This window comes from Rattus norvegicus, chromosome 1 (assembly GCF_021556685.1).
Source record: "Rattus norvegicus strain SHRSP/BbbUtx chromosome 1, alternate assembly SHRSP_T2T, whole genome shotgun sequence".
Classification (NCBI taxonomy): Eukaryota; Metazoa; Chordata; class Mammalia; order Rodentia; family Muridae; genus Rattus; species Rattus norvegicus.
This window is the reverse complement of record NC_141534.1, coordinates 272,324,105-272,341,352: the sequence shown is the minus strand read 5'-3', so window position 1 is coordinate 272,341,352 and position 17,248 is coordinate 272,324,105.

Here is a 17,248-nt window from a genome sequence, read left to right as displayed (position 1 = left end):
CAGGGACTAAGCCACTACCTAAAGACTATACATGGACTGACCTTGGACTCTGACCTCATAGGTAGCAATGAATATCCTAGTAAGAGCACCAGTGGAAGGGGAAGCCCTGGGTCCTGCTAAGACTGAACCCCCAGTGAACTATACTGTTGGGGGGAGGGCGGCAATGGGGGGAGGGTGGGGAGGGGAACACCCATAAGGAAGGGGAGGGGGGAGGGGAATGTTTGCCCGGAAACCGGGAAAGGGAATAACACTCGAAATGTATATAAGAAATACTCAAGTTAATAAAAAAAAAAAAAAGAAAAAAAAAAGAGGAAGAGGCTGAGCCTAATCATTGGTCCATCTGCAGGTGGTAACTCATTCTGTCAGGAGCTTTGGCTTCTCTTCTCCATCTGCGCCAAGCAAATCTTTATGAACTTGGATCCCAGAACTCTGGAAAAAGCCTTGGTGCAGAGAAGACAGTGCAGTGGTGAGGAGGAACCCTTTTAATCCCCACAACCACCATCTCCCACAGTTGTATCTGAAGCAGCTGAAGGAGAACGTGGCAAAGGGAAAACCATACCAGTCTGGTTTGCCCAGGACTTTCCAATTGTAAGCGATGTGAATATCACCCTTTTGGGAACCCTCCACTGTATGGTAACTATGTAATTACTCTCCCTTTATCTGCCTATAGGGAACCTATGGCAGCTGCTGGTGGGACTGAGAGCATACCAGTTTTCTAGACCAGTGTTCTAGACAAGTGGTCAATCTGGGGACTATTCTAGAAAGAGTGCATCCCTTAGGGCCTCAGTTCTCTTATGGGAGATGAGAGAGCCCTGACTTGGACACTGCAGGTGCTAACATGGTCTAGGCTCCGGGAATCAGCTCTTTTCTCTGTTCTTCATTCCTCCAAATGGATACATTTTGTCCAAATGGATACTTCATTCCCTCCAAATGGATTCCTTCAATGGATACTTCATTCCATCCAAATGAATACTTCACAGATGCAAAAGACATTTGCAAGAAAGACTATTCTGCCTGGCCCACATCTCTTCCCGTGACTCATGCATTTCCAGTCTTGTATCTTCTACCCCAATTTTCAGGCTTTGGATACCATGTGGCCTACACTGACCCATTCCTAGGTGTCTGTTCCCTGCTCTACACGCTCAGCTTATAACTCATTCCTGACAGGTTCCTTCTGGGGAGACTGACCACCGCCACCACCTCATGTGTGTTTCTCTTTCCTGTCTAGACAATCATCAAAGCCTTCAGACTTTCCTGATCTAGCTCAGTTCTGGACACGACCACTCCTCTGGGACCAGAAGCCCCTACTGTAAGAGTAACGTGTCTGCCCATCCCTGATTTTTCTGACAAGGCAAAAGGAGCATGTCCATTAATGAAGGTGTGCACATCTTTTCCAAAGGCAACCAGTTCCTTTTGCCAACCTACCTCAGATTAATACGTGTTATGGAAACTTTTGTTTACAGAGCAACAAGCACATGGGTATAAGTCTAGAGCCTGGTAGTCTGAAGGAAAACACATGAGCCCTTCCTGCAAATGTGCCTGGTGGCTTGTATGATGGCTTCTCACTAGACGGTTTGTGAACATTAGTGGTGCTTTAGAGATATTTTGAAAGAAGACTTTCGGGGGTTCATACATTTCTTCTTGGTTCAGATGGCAAAGTTGAGGCTCAGGAATAAATACAGTAGCTTCTGCCTTCAGCCAGGAGATGCAGCAGGGGAGTCCTACTTCCCCGCTGTGCCCTATTTTGTTCTGTGAAATGACAACTTTTGCACTTGGAAGACTCTAACACTGAGAGCTTGATGTCTACTCAAGCCTCCCTATCCAAATTCTGAGGTCTGGGCCTACAGCACAAACCTCATGCTGGGCCTTGTTAGAAATGCAGGTTTGGGGTTCTATTCATACAGAAGTAGTAGACTCTGGTGCTGAGTATGCATGCAGGCATCCCAGAGGCACTGAACACCTTAAGTCCTCTGGGACCCTCTTACATAGCCCTACCCCACTGCAACCCTAGATGCGTGAGTGCACCCAGGAAGTGGCCAGTCAATTCTAATGTGCATCGGTCTTTGATTAGTCATAGCCTGGCCTTTTGTGAACATGGACGTGTCTGTGAGCCTGTTTTAGCCACACTGAGGATGGAAACTCACTGCTTCAAAGCCAGCAGCACCTGCTCATAGTTAGATGCTCCCACTGGGTAGTAGGAAAGGTCTGTGAAGGTGTCTCAACCTCCTTGGGATTCTTGGCTGACTTCCTGGTCCCTGCTTTGGTTCACATTGCAGGAAAGTCAGCTGTCCTTGTGCTGTAGTATATCAAGGTCAGTGAGCTCCCCATTCACAGCTACTGTTTCTGAGAAAACAGTGTTTCACAGTCCCAGGCTTCTACAATGGCCTCACCTGATAGGAACTAACTTGAACAATCTCAGAAAGAAGTATTTGCTGTAAAAATTTCAAGCAACTGCTCTTTGTAGTTTTTTTTTTTCTGACTTCAAATACGTTATGTTAAATAAATGGACTTCCTTAAAAAAAAAATCCAGTGTCACTATGCTGAGCCTTACCCCTCAGCCCTCCCTCTGTCTCCCTGGTGGTATTCGTTTTTAGTGTGATTATAGCTTTAAAATGTATCTCAAGACTAACCCAAAACGAGAGAACACTGGAAGATTCCTGTTTCACAGTGATCTATCCATAGAGGTAGGTGAAGTGAGTGTTTGCCACCGTGGTCCCCCAGTGGGTCCTGGTCACCTTCCCGTCCAATATGTTCCTCCAGCTGGTGGGGTTCATGCAGTTCAAGTTCCGTAGATGTGGGGAGAGAAGACAGCTCCTTCTGCTGAGCCAGGAAAGTCCCCTCAGATGAGGAACAGATGAACGCTCTAGAAAGTGTAGCATTTCAAAGCTGCCCAAAGCTTGCAGAATACTCTACATTTCAGGGGATTCATCTGTTTCACAGCCATTGTGCGCCTGGTGCGTGCCCCTTCGAGACATGTGCTTTTGGTTTGGCCCTTTATTGGGTTTGTTCTTTATTCCACTCTTCCCTTTACACGGGCTCCTAGGAAATCACGACTAAAATCATATTCATAAAGTGCTGTATGGTGTGAATAGAAACAAATATCCTTTCTTCTGAGGAAGAGACAAGTCTAAAAACAGTGAGGGGCGATTGATCATCCATCCCGCTGCTGGGGCTGCCTTTGATAGGCACAGAGGAGGAAGAGCCCTGATTAAAGACCATCTCCCACTCTGCTCCATGAGGCCAGTGAAGGTTCCGGAAAGTTCAAATCATGATCATATTCATGCGACTGCCATAAGAGCACTTCTGTATTCATAGCTCCACTCACTGCTCCATCACGCGTGCACACATGTGTTAAGCTGCATAAAAAAATGTGGGTCTTTGAACACATTAACTTGTGCCAAGGTAGTCAATTGCTTTCGCGGCTCCTAGAGACTAGGCATGGCTGGTTCTGCATGTGTGCACTGCACTTAGAAAAGATGAGATTTTATACTAGCTTGCGGGTTTATAGGGAAAGTGGGTGAGAGGGAGACCTGAATCCAGTAGGAGGAATGAAATAAATGAACATTCTTAATATTGTTGCCCGTGCGTTCAGTTCTAAGACCCAGTAAGATGTAGTCACTAGACAAAAGTAACGCCCAATGGATGCCAACTGAAACCTCACATCACAAAATTCACAGGCTAAAGCCTCTTCGACTCTCACCCTGCACAACACAAATGACCAGGAGACTCATGTACATGTTTTGGTCAAGAATAGATATCAATAGTCTCATGAAATTAAAATGACGCTGAAGATTTTATTATTTAAAGTCTTTAGTGTATTTCTCTGTTATGGTTGGATCTGTAATGTTCCCTACATCTCGGATGTTTAAGGCTCGGTTTACCTATTATGTCACTGTTGAAAGGTATAGTGGAAGCTTTAGGCAGACAGGCGTCATTGGGTGTGAGCCTTTAGGGAGGATAATGGGAGTCCAGTCCCTTCTTTTCCTTCTTGGTTTCCCAGCTGCCGTGTGACAAATTCCCTTCCCTATACACTGCTGCTCCAGTGCCTTATGTCACACAGGCGTAAAGCAACTGGTCTCAAAGACCATGGACTGAAACCATGAAGCAAATAAGCCCTCCTATCTCCCTTAAAGCTTGTCGATCTCGGGTATCTTGTCACAGCCGCTGAGAGCTGACTAATGCATCTCCATATTGAGATATGCTTAGACCTGGTGATACTTACCATTGGGCTGTAGTTACCCACAGCATTTAGCACAATAAGTTCTGTAGAACAACATAATCATCATACATCTTAGGCATGTGGTGGGCTATACTGCTTGCACATGTGTGCACTTGTGTTCATGTGTATGTATGTGTGAGTATGTGTGCATGTGTACATGTGTGTGCACTTGTGTTCATGTGTATGTATGTGTGTGTATGTGTGCATGTGTACATGTGTGTGCACTTGTGTTCATGTGTATGTATGTGTGTGTGCATGTGTACATGTGTGTGTGCACATGGCATGTGTGTACATTGTGCGTGTATGTGTGTAGATGTGTGCCTGTGCATGTGCATGTGCATGTATGTGTTGGTGTGTACATGCACATGTGCATGTGTGTGGGTATGTGTGTGCATGTGTGTACATGTGTGTCTTTGTGTGTGTGTATGTGTGCCAACAGTAGTTGTCCTCCTCAGTCACACACTACTTTTGAGTTAGTTTTTAGTTTTTGGTTTGTTGTGTTTTGTTTTGTTTTTATGATACGGTGGTCATTCACTGGCCCAGAGATCCCAGGGATTTGAGGATCCCCTCTCTCCACCTCCCCAACACTGTATTACAAGGGTGTACCACAGTGACTGGCTTTCTTATGCAGATTCCAGGGATAAAACTCAGGTCTCCATGATTGCAAGGCTAGAATTTTACTGCCTGAACTATCTCCCAGGACATATTAATTAAATGTTAATTTAAAATTGAGTCTGACACCGATTTGATGAAAGCAGATGAACTTGATAGTATAGGATTGGTTAAATTATAATTTCATATTATTTAATCTTATCCCTTCGTGAACAACAAATTCCATAAAAATACACACCTAGCCTCAGCTAACTAAAATGCTGTACTAACTTGAATTATTACCATTCATACATTGGTTTATTTATTCAACAAACACTTCTGTGTTCTCTCACAGAGGTTAGAACTTCTGAAAGGCACTCAGAATAAGGCAATAAAGCCCCCATGCACAAGCCAGTGCATCCTGTTTGTATTAACACACTGCTTGACTAGAAGAAACAAGTTTTTGAAGCAGAGGTTTTTTTTTTTTTTCATGAAAACCAAATCTTGTTTTTGTAAACCATGGTTGTCTTAAATCTAATTTTTCACTCTCAGAGACACAACCTGTAATGCTCATTGTGCTGTATTTCTAAGGTTAGAAGTGATAGATGCATTTAAAAACAAGATTTGCCTCATGCATTTCAGAAATGAAAACAGCTCTGGTGATAAACTTACTAGGTCTTTTAAAATAGCATAAAGGGTAGCTTAACTTCAGAGCTCTTGACTCCTAAAAGGAGGTTCATTTGCATGTAATTTGCATATTGTTCGTATAGTAACTAAATGAACCCACATTTGCCCACTGCACCTTGGACTCATTCTGTCTACGGTGTCTCTCACCAGTTTTAAAACAAAGGTCACTGCGATGTTTTAGACTTTGTGACTGGGCAGGTCTTTGATTGAGAGGCTGCATGTTATTTTGTAAGCTCATTATAAAGAAGTGGTGATTTTTACACCACTTTTTTGGTGTAAAACTTTTTTTTTTACTGTAAAACCCATAGCTCAAAATGAGAGTCTTTTCAGTGGCATACAGCTAAGTCTACATAGTTTTCCAGTTGGTGGAATTAACTTCTTTAAGTGTTTTTTTTTTTTTGTGGTGGAGTCATTTTTGGTTCATAGTAAATTTATGTGTATATATATATATACTCTCACCGGCCCCCTGCAGCTGCTCTGTAGATTATCACCACCACCTACCACCACCACCATCATCATCATCATCACTATCATCAATATAATCATTGTAATATCATCACCACCATCATCACCATCATCATCACCAACATCATCACCATCATCATCACCACCATCATCACCACCATCATCATCACCACCATCATCATCACCACCATCATCACCATCATCATACCACCACCACTACCACCACCATCACCATCATCATCAATATCATCAATATCTTCATCATAATATCACCACCATCATCATCACCATCATCATATCACCACCACTATAACCACCACCACCATCATCATTGTTTTATAAAGATGTTTAGAGCAGAGAGAGAGAGAGAGAGAGAGAGAGAGAGAGAGAGAGAGAGAGTCTATTAGGAATAGAATAGACTTGTTTGAATCAAGATCACAATAAATTCAAACCACACACCCACACACATTCTCAAATAAAACCACTTCCATTTACTTTATGACTTCAGAAAAAAATAACCTCAAATGCTATAAAATAGTGCTAAAAGAGAAAAATCACAGGCCACACTCCCGTGTGGTTACAGATATGTATTGAATCCTGCAATGCATTTGTAAATGAATACATCATGGCTAAATAGAATTCACTCCAGGAGTAGAAAAATGATCTAACGTGGGGGGATCTGATGATGTAACACATTACATCAACACATTAGAGGAGGAAAAACATTACTATGTTCTATCATTTGGAAAAAACTGAATAAATGTTCTGGATAAAATACAGTACAATAAAAACAGAAGAAAATTATTTAAGTACAGTAAATCCCACTTACCCCAATTTATATCAAACAGCAAAATGCTAAAGTTGATTGTGTGATATAATGCAGGCTATGTTTTATCCTCAGTGTCTGCTGAAATGGTTTTGGAAGTGTCATTATTGTGATAAGACAGGAAAACAAAATAGTTACTATAGGGGGAAATGAAGAGAAACAGTTGTCTCTACCTACACTTGATATATGGGTATGCAAGTGCAAAAGATTCTACTGAAACCTTTTATTTCACTTATTTTCTGGGAAATTGTTTATTTACACACACACACACACACACACACACACACGTGCAGTATCCTGATCATGTCCACTATCAACTTTCCGCATCTTGCTCCCCCGGACATCCCACAATGCATCCTGACCCATCAAGTCCTGTTCCCTGTTGTCTTCAGTCCCTTTGTGTCCCGTTACTGCAGCCTGCTGGAATGCTGACTGAACATGCTGACTTGATCCTGTGCAAGAGACCACGGCTGAGCTGATTTCCTCATTATAATGACCACATCATGCTCACTTCCCAGCAGTCTCCCCCAAACTTTAACACTTACCCTTCCCTCCTCCACCCCTGAGATGCTCCCTTAGTCTTGTGATGCTGGGGGTTGGAGGGGGCGGGGCTTGGGCTCAACATTCATTGTCTCTGACTCTCAGCACTTGGAACAATTCTGCTTTTCTGACCCAAAGTATATTTGGAAGTCAGTTTCACAAGAGGTCCATTTGGCAAAACAGAAATCTTAGGCTCACCTTGAGGACTCATGGCTTTCAACCAGGTTTGTGGTGCTAAGTATAAACTACCCCCTGTGAAGAAGACCTCAAGTCTCACCAGAAAATGAGTGGTTATGTCCTAGACTGCATGCATGCTGCTGATATCCCAGCTTTCTTTGCAATCCAGAGCTTCAACATCCAGGGTTCACAGCTAGCTAGGCAATACCAGTAATAACTTTTCTCCTTCTGTGACCTACACAGCATCTTCTGGGTCCATGAAAGCCAGTCAGCAGAGAGGAAAATGATAATTTCTCTATGACTTTGGAAAAAATATGTTGTTTCTTCAGCAATGAAGTTTCACCATCTAGTTATGGTAGAAAATGAAAAATAGTATCAGTGGCCTGAATTTTCTGCTGGCCTCTGGGAACTCATGACCAATAGCTCAGAGGGAGTTATTCACACCTGGAACTCAATTTTCATGGAATAACCCATGTCTTCTGTGGGGAAGCATTGTCTACCTACACAGGTGCCCATGTTCAGATGCCTTTCGAGATTCTAAATTCACAGCATTTAGTTAAGTGACTAAGTAAAAAAAGATGCCATCAAACTTCATTAGCTTTGATACTGGGAGTGTTTTGTCAACCTGACACAAGCTAGAGTTGTCTGGGTAGAGAAACCCCAATAGAGAAAATGACCCATCAGATCATCCTGCGGACAAGTCTGTGGGACATCCCCTGCATTGATTAGTAATGTGGATGGGTCCAGGCCATTGACAGCATTGTCACGTTGGGGCTCATGGTTCTGGGTTCCATAAAAAGTGAGTCAAGCAAGCCACCAGAAGTGAGCTTCGTCACTCCTTCCCCTGCCTTAGCTTCAACCTAAGCTCCTAGCCATGTTAGGTTGGCTCTTCCCTCCTCAGATAAATCTCTGAAACACTCTCATGGACAGATTCAAAGGTGTATCCACTGGGTGCTTCTAACTCCAGTCAACTTGTCAATGAGTATCAAGCCACCCAGATGGGAATATGTGGGACACAGAGATCTTCACATGATGAGCCTGACCTCTGGGACCTACTCACATACCTCCTCTCCAGATTTCTGTCTCATTTAATTTTACTCCTTTCTAGATTGTTCACCAACCAGGTGACTATTTACCACTTCCTAGGAGTTCAAGTATATCCTTAGGTAACTTTACCTTCTACCATAGGCAAAAGATGCTTCTTAGAACAATATTCAACAGGGGGAGCTTCCCTTGGGCTCTTTTTAGGGGCTCTCCTAGTAGAAGTATAGCTTCAGCATGTGGTTTTGTAGAACTTAGGTCTGGTTCTATCTCCCAGCCCTATTTTCCCAGAAATAAGACTCAGACTCAAAATGCATTTATAAATATCTTGTCCACATACCTAAGCTCTTCTCTGATGAGATCATAACTTAAACTAACATTTATTTTAACCTACATTCTGCCATGTGTCCATCTTACCACATCTTCCCAGGCAAATCTCCTGCACCTCCTTACTTCCTTTATCCCAGAAGTTTTTCTGCCTCCTAGATGTCCTGCCTTCTATTCTACCCTTTCCTGTAAGCCATGCACTTTTTAATTGACAGGTGGCATATCCATACAATTCACAAGATATTCTTTCTACGTGCTTTAGTCTCCATGATCTCCTAAGCTAACCACTCCCTCCCCAACAGTTGGTCCTAGGGAACTTCCTCTGTGGGAAATTGGGGCAGAGGTGTGTAGGATGTCATACACGTGAAGGCAGGTACAAGATAGAATGAGGCCTGTCGTTGGAATAGAAGGAACGATGGGCAAGAGAAATGTTTTAGGACAAGGAGGAAACTGGAACAGGAAGGCAGAAGAAGCCACCAAGAGAACATGAAGGCTGATGTTAAGATTCCACTCTAGAAAGCCAGCCCAGAGGAGCAACTTCAGGCCCGAGACCAGAGGTAAGACCAACTTTTCTGCCCCAAGTGACCTGCCTGGTAGACTCAGGACACACAAAGGCAAAATTCCTCTGGGACCAGACACTTCGGGTTTCTAGCTGGTGCCTGAACCTCCCTGATCCTGGTCCACAGCTCCCTGCTCCCAAACCCCATGGGAGAGAGAGCTGATCACCTACAAGTGTGGGCAATCCTGAGACGGCAGGACAGGAGAGACCACCACTTCTGCCCACCTTTGCCCACATCCTTGGCCCAAGAGGAAACTATATACTATCTCTGGGCATGGGAAGTTAGGAACAGTCAAGCTGCAGGAACCCTGCGGTCCAGACTGCACCTGGATCTGAGTGGACCCGGTCAGACAGCTCCCTGCACCCAAATCCCATGGGAGGGAGAGCTGGACATTCAGAGGAGCACACACCTGGGAAACCAGAGGAGACTACTCTCTGCCCACATTTCTGACTCTAGAGGAAAAGGTCTAGTACTATCTGGGCCCCTGCCCACAGGGACCTAGGAGAACTAGGGGCAGGCCCTTCTGGTTCCCGCCCACAGGGATAGCTGAAAGCCAGTGGACAGGAATGACTACTGAGAGCCTGAGAGCAGAACACTCTGTTCCCATAACTGGCTGAAAGAAAACAGGAAAACAGGTCTGCAGCACTCCTGACATACAAGCCTATAGGAAGGTCAAGCCACTGTCAGAAATAGCAAAATAAGGTAACACCAGAGAGGCAAGAGGCAAGTGCAGGAACCGAAGCAACAGAAACCAAGACTACATGGCATCATCAGAGCCCAATTCTCTCACCAAAGCAAGCACTGAATATCCAAACACACCAGAAAAGCAAGATCTAGATTTAAAATCACATTTGATCATGATAATGGAGGACTTTAAGAAAGACATAAAGAACTCCCTTAGAGAAATGCAGGAAAACACAAGTAAACAAGTGGAAGCTCTTAGAGAGGAAACACCCTGAAAGAATTACAGGAAAACACAATCAAACAGGTGAAGGAATTGAAAATGGAAATAAAAACAATAAAGAAAGTACAAAGGTAGACAACCCTGGATATAGAAAACCAAAGGAAGAGACAAGGAGCTATGCTAAGAGGAAAATTCATAGCTCTGAGTGCCTGCAGAAAGAAACAGGAGAGAGCATATATCAGCAACTTGACAGCACACCTAAAAGCTCTAGAACAAAAAGAAGCAAATACACCCAGGAGGAGTAGAAAGCAGGAAATAATCAAACTCAGAGCTGAAATCAACCAAGTAGAAACAAAAAGGACCATAGAAAGAATCAACAGAACCAAAAGTTGGTTCTTTGAGAAAATCAACAAGATAGATAAACCCAGACTAACAAGAGGACACAGAGAGTGTGTCCAAATTAACAAAATCAGAAATGAAAAGGGAGACATAACTACAGAATCAGAGGAAATTCAAAAAATCATCATATCCTACTACAAAAGCCTATATTCAACAAAACTTGAAAATCTGCAGGAAATGGACAATTTCCTAGACAGATATCAGGTACCGAAGTTAAATCAGGAACAAAGAAACCATTTAAACAACCCCATAACTCCTAAAGAAATAGAAGCAGTCATTAAAGGTCTCCCAACCAAAAAGAGCCCAGGTCCAGATGGGTTCAGTGCAGAATTCTATCAGACCTTCATAGAAGACCTCATACCAATACTATCCAAACCATTCCACAAAATTGAAACAGATGGAGCACTACCGAATTCCTTCTATGAAGTCACAATTACTCTTATACCTAAACCACACAAAGGCCCAACAAAGAAAGAGAACTTCAGACCAATTTCCCTTATGAATATCGATACAAAAATACTCAATAAAATTCTGGCAAACCGAATCCAAGAGCACATCAAAACAATCATCCACCATGATCAAGTAGGCTTCATCTAAGGCACGCAGGGATGGTTTAATATACGGAAAACCACCAATGTAATCCATTATATAAACAAACTGAAAGAACAAAACCACATGATCATTTCATTAGACGCTGAGAAAGCCTTTGACAAAATTCAACACCCCTTCATGATAAAAGTCCTGGAAAGATCAGGGATTCAAGGCCCATATCTAAACATAGTAAAAGCCATATATAGCAAACCAGTAGCTAACATTAAACTAAATGGAGAGAAACTTGAAGCAATCCCACTAAAATCAGGGACTAGACAAGGCTGCCCACTTTCTCCCTACTTATTCAATATAGTTCTTGAAGTTGTAGCCAGAGCAATCAGACAACAAAAAGAGGTCAAGGGGATACAGATTGGAAAAGAAGAAGTCAAAATATCACTATTTGCAGATGATATGATAGTATATTTAAGTGATCCCAAAAGTTCCACCAGAGAACTACTAAAGCTGATAAACAACTTCAGCAAAGTGGCTGGGTATAAAATTAACTCAAATAAATCAGTAGCCTTCCTCTACACAAAAGAGAAACAAGCCGAGAAAGAAATTAGGGAAACGACACCCTTCATAATAGACCCAAATAATATAAAGTACCTCGGTGTGACTTTAACCAAGCAAGTAAAAGATCTGTACAATAAGAACTCCAAGACTCTGAAGAAAGAAATTGAAGAAGACCTCAGAAGATGGAAAGATCTCCTATGCTCATGGATTGGCAGGATTAATAGAGTAAAAGTGGCCATTTTACCAAAAGTGATCTACAGATTCAATGCAATCCCCATCAAAATTCCAATCCATTTCTTCAAAGAGTTAGACAGAACAATTTGCAAATTCATCTGGAATAACAAAAAACCCAGGATAGCTAAAACTATCCTCAACAATAAAAGGACTTCAGGGGGAATCACTATCCCTGAACTCAAGCAGTATTACAGAGCAATAGTGATAAAAACTGCATGGTATTGGTACAGAGACAGACAGATAGACCAGAGGAACAGAACTGAAGACCCAGAAATGAACCCACACACCTATGGTCACTTGATTTTTGACAAAGGAGCCAAAACCATCCAATGGAAAAAAGGTAGCATTTTCAGCAAATGGTGCTGGTTCAACTGGAGGTCAGCATGTAGAAGAATTCATATCGATCCATGCTTATTACCCTGTACAAAGCTTAAGTCCAAGTGGATCAAGGACCTCCACATCAAACCAGATACACTCAAACTAATAGAAAAAAATTAGGAAGAATCTCAAACACATGGTCACTGGAGAAAATTTCCTGAACAAAACACCAATGGCTTATGTTCTAAGATCAAGAATCGACAAATGGGATCTCATAAATCTACAAAGATTCTGTAAGGCAAAGGACATTGTGGTTAGGACAAAACAGCAACCAACAGATTGGGAAAAGATCTTTACCAATCCTACAACTGATAGAGGGCTTATATCCAAAATATACAAAGAACTCACCAAGTTAGACCGCAGGGAGACAAATAACCCTATTAAAAATGGGGTTCAGAGGTAAATAAAGAATTCACAGCTGAGGAATATCAAATGGCTGAGAAGCACCTAAAGAAATGTTCAATATCTTTAGTCATAGGGAAATGCAAATCAAAACAACCCTGAGATTTCACTGCACACCAGTCAGAATGGCTAAGATCAAAAACTCCGGCGACAGCAAATGCTGACAAGGATGTTGAGAAAGAGTAACACTCCTCCATTGTTGGTGGGATTGCAGACTGGTACAACCATTCTGGAAAACAGTCTGGAGGTTCCTCAGAAAATTGGACATTGCACTACCTGAGGACCCAGCTATACCTCTCTTGGGCATATACCCAAAAGATGCTCCAACATACAACAAAGACACATGCTCCACTATGTTCATAGCAGCCTTATTTATAAAAGCCAGAAGCTGGAAAGAACCCAGATGCCCTTCAACAGAGGAATGGATACAGAAAATGTGGTACATCTACACAATGGAATATTACTCAGCTATCAAAAACAACGACTTTATGAAATTCATAGGCAAATAGGTGGGACTGGAAAATATCATCCTGAGTGAGCTAACCTAATCACAGAAAAGCACACATGGTATGCACTCACTGATAAGTGGATATTAGCCCAAATGCTTGAATTACCCAAGATGCACAGAACACATAAAACTCAAGAATCATGATGAAAACTAGGATGCTTCACTCCTTCTTTAAAAGGGGAACAAGAATACCCTTAGGACGGTATAGGGAGGCAAAGTTTAGAACAGAGACTGAAGGAACACCCATTCAGAGCCTGCCCCACGTGTGGCCCATACATATACAGCCACCAAACTAGATAAGATGGATGAAGCAAAGAAGTGCAGGCCGACAGGAGCCGGATGTAGATCTCTCCTGAGAGACACACCCAGAATACAGCAAATACATAGGCGAATGCTAGCAGCAAACCACTGAACTGAGAACAGGACCCCCGTTGAAGGAATCAGAGAAAGGACTGAAAGAGCTGAAGGGGCTTGAGACCCCATATGAACAACAATGCCAACCAACCAGAGCTTCCAGGACTAAGCCACTACCCAAAGACTATAAGTGGACTGATCCTGGGCTCCAAATTCATAGGTAGCAATGAATAGCCTAGTAAGAGCACCAGTGGAAGGGGAAGCTCTTGGCCCTGCCAAGCCTGGACCCCCAGTGAATGGGATTGTTGGGAGGGAGGGCCGTAATGGGGGGAGGATGGGGAGGTGAGCACCCACATAGAAGGGGAGAGATTAGGGGGATGTTGGCCTGGAAACCAGGAAAGGGAATAACATTTGAAATGTAAATAAGAAATACCCAATTTAATAAAGATGGAGGAACAAAGAAAAGAAAAAGAAAAACAAGACAAAATAATGTCATGTATCTTTATATTCTTTTCTTTTGAAAAATATAACTTTTTTCATAAAAATACTTGTACACATATGTAATTAATTGTAATTGTTATAAATAAATAAACAATATTACTAAAGGTATGTTAAATTAAAAAAAGATTCCACTCTACACTTTTACAGGTTGTTATGAATATTCTTAAGGGATGGATGTGTACAGGGCTTTGTGTGTCTAGATGAGCAAATTATAAATTATCAATTGGATCAGAGGTTATTGTGTTGTGTGTTCTTTCATGTGGCAATTTGAGTTCAAGAGTGTTTGTGGTGGTGGAGACACTGGGTCACCACGGAATTGAGATGTATATTTCTGGCATGGTGGCAATCTGCCTTGGGAACTAGATAGGTAGTGAGACTGTTGCCAGGCTCAGAGAGAAGCCTTCAGCAGTGTGAAATGGGATGGAGCAGAGTGGGTGAGATGCTTTGCTGACTGAGATGAAGATTATCTACCAGATATGGTAGGATATTATGGTGCCAGATCTAGTGGGTAAAAGACTATATATATATATATATATATATATATATATATATATATATATATATATATATATATAATTTTACAACAACAGAGGTGGACATCTGGAAGTTAACTATTTCTGCCATCATTCTTGAAGGGAATTTTTATTCTCTGACTCTTCAGTAAAGTGTGGTTGGGAGCACAGACACAGGGAGATTTTGAGAATGTGATGTGGCACTGTACAGCAGGGCCTGTGACCCTAACAACAAGCAGTTACAAAGTTACTCTGGGTGCTTACCTGTAATGTTAGCATTCAGGAAGCTAAAGAGGAGGATTTTGAGTTCAAGACCAGCCTGGTCTGCATGGAAACACTATCCCAAAAACTGCAACAATACAAAATACAGCTTCAAGGTAGAAGTTCTTTAAAAATTGACACACTTATCTAGTAACAAAGTTAAAGCCAAGGTGTTAAGCCTGTATGGAAAAAGCTATAAAATCTTAAGGAAGATCTTCAAATGAGACCTGAAAAAAAGATAAAGACATATCATATTTCAGGGTGCAGAAAGACATCATATTAAAAGACCATCTTCAAATCAACTTAGAAGCAAAACATGATTTGGTTCAGTGTTCCAACGCTGCTTCCTCTGGGACTGCAGCATGTGAAAGTACTTTAAAACTTTTATGGAATAATAACTGAGAATAGCAAGGAGAAGTTTGCAAGAGGAAAGTGGGAGGTCCCCTGAAAAATTATAAAATTCTATTATATACACATACATTTACATACACATATAAATAATACTAAATTATACTATTACCTAAACAATATGCCTCCCACAGGGAAATGAAGCCACAGATTAAGAGTAAAACAGACCCAGAAGTGGTTTACAGCCTTTGTGGGGACAAAACGCATGAACCAAGGGCACTTACCTGGGACGTGAGAACTAACGCTTAAGCCATAAGGGTAACTGGCCATTGGGCATGGAGAGAATGTTAAACCTCAGTCCTTACACCAGAAACAAAAATGAATCACAAATACCCAGAAACCATGAAATTAGAGGCAGCTCAGTCCCACTGTCAGAGAAGTGGGAAAGGGTTGTGCACTCTTCTGGGAAGTCAGTGCTGCAGAGTCTGAGGCTCCACTACTTTCTGACAAACAACTCCAGGGGTATCGCAACCGTGAGTTCATCATTCCAACATGAATCTGTCCCAAGCACAGAACTGCACATGTGTCCAACCCAGCCATCTCCAGAACTCAGTGGCCCAATCCAGAGGAGACTGGAATGTTTCCTTAGGGACTGAGCATGCAGCTCAGTGGTAAACCAGATGTACATCACGGTAAAGGCCTGGGGATATGATGGCACGAGAGCCATTTGAGCCATCTGTCAGCACCTAGGTGGGACTTTAATACATTTATTTTTATTCTATCTTTGTCTTCTAAGTAGTCATTCCTGGGAGACCCCCTGCCCAGCATCCTAGACTCCAGTGACCTCTCTTTCAGTCATTAATACCCAGACACTCACCCTGAAGAAGTAGCAGAAGCTGAAGTTTGTGGCCCACTTATGGCTAGCATCACTGCCCTCTGCTGCTTGGTTTAGTTTGTTGTTCTACAATCAGTACTGCAGTTTCACTGGCTTGATGGCTTCAACCTGTGGGACTTTCTTTCACTGCTTTTCACAGTCTCATACTTCTCTCTTGGTGAAAAGTCCAGCCTGCCCAACCTACTCTCTCATTTGCTAATTGGCTACGTTTTTTTTGTTTGTTTGTTTGTTTTGCTTTTCTGGTCAAGAAATTTGTCTCCACTCACTTAGAAAGTGGCTCCAGTTAGACCAGTCTCTGTATCACACTGAATCCTCCTCATTACAGGTCCCAAAAGCTTTCTTGGTACCAAGCTGAGATGTCTCTTCTTGGAGAACATGAAATTGTTTTTCCATAGAGTAATCTTAGAAAAGCAGAAATCCTAAAGCATACCTGCTTCTTTATATAACTGAAGACCATGTCCTAACAGGAGGCCAAGTGTGTTTTTCACCCCTGACATCCTCCAGCAAGGTCTGGTGCTGCCATTTTCCATTTGTTTGAGGAGGCATCTATTTCTCTACTCACTTGAGAGTTCTGACTTCATTCACCTTGGTAAGTAGAGGAGACATTCCAGTAAAGGAATAACCACAAAGTGGCTTCTTCTTGACCAGGCATGATACTCATGATTTTTCCATGTATATAGAATATAACAAAAAAACCAAGAACTAGTAACAATTATTTTTATTTTATTTGTTTATTTTTTTTGTGTGTGTATGAGTGTTTTGTCTTTCTGTATGTTTGGATGCCATGTGTATGCCTAGTGCTCATGGAGGCCAGAAAGAGGGCCTTGGATTCTCTGAAATTAGAGGTACAGACAGTTGTGAGCCACCCTGTGGTTGCTGGGAATGGCACCAGGGTCCTCTGAAAGAGCAACGGGTATTCTTAAGCACTGAGCCATCTCTTAGCTCACTCCCAGAGTTTTAAATTTTAATTGTCATAAAATAGTTTGAGATCCACACAAAATGGAAAGGAAAGGTG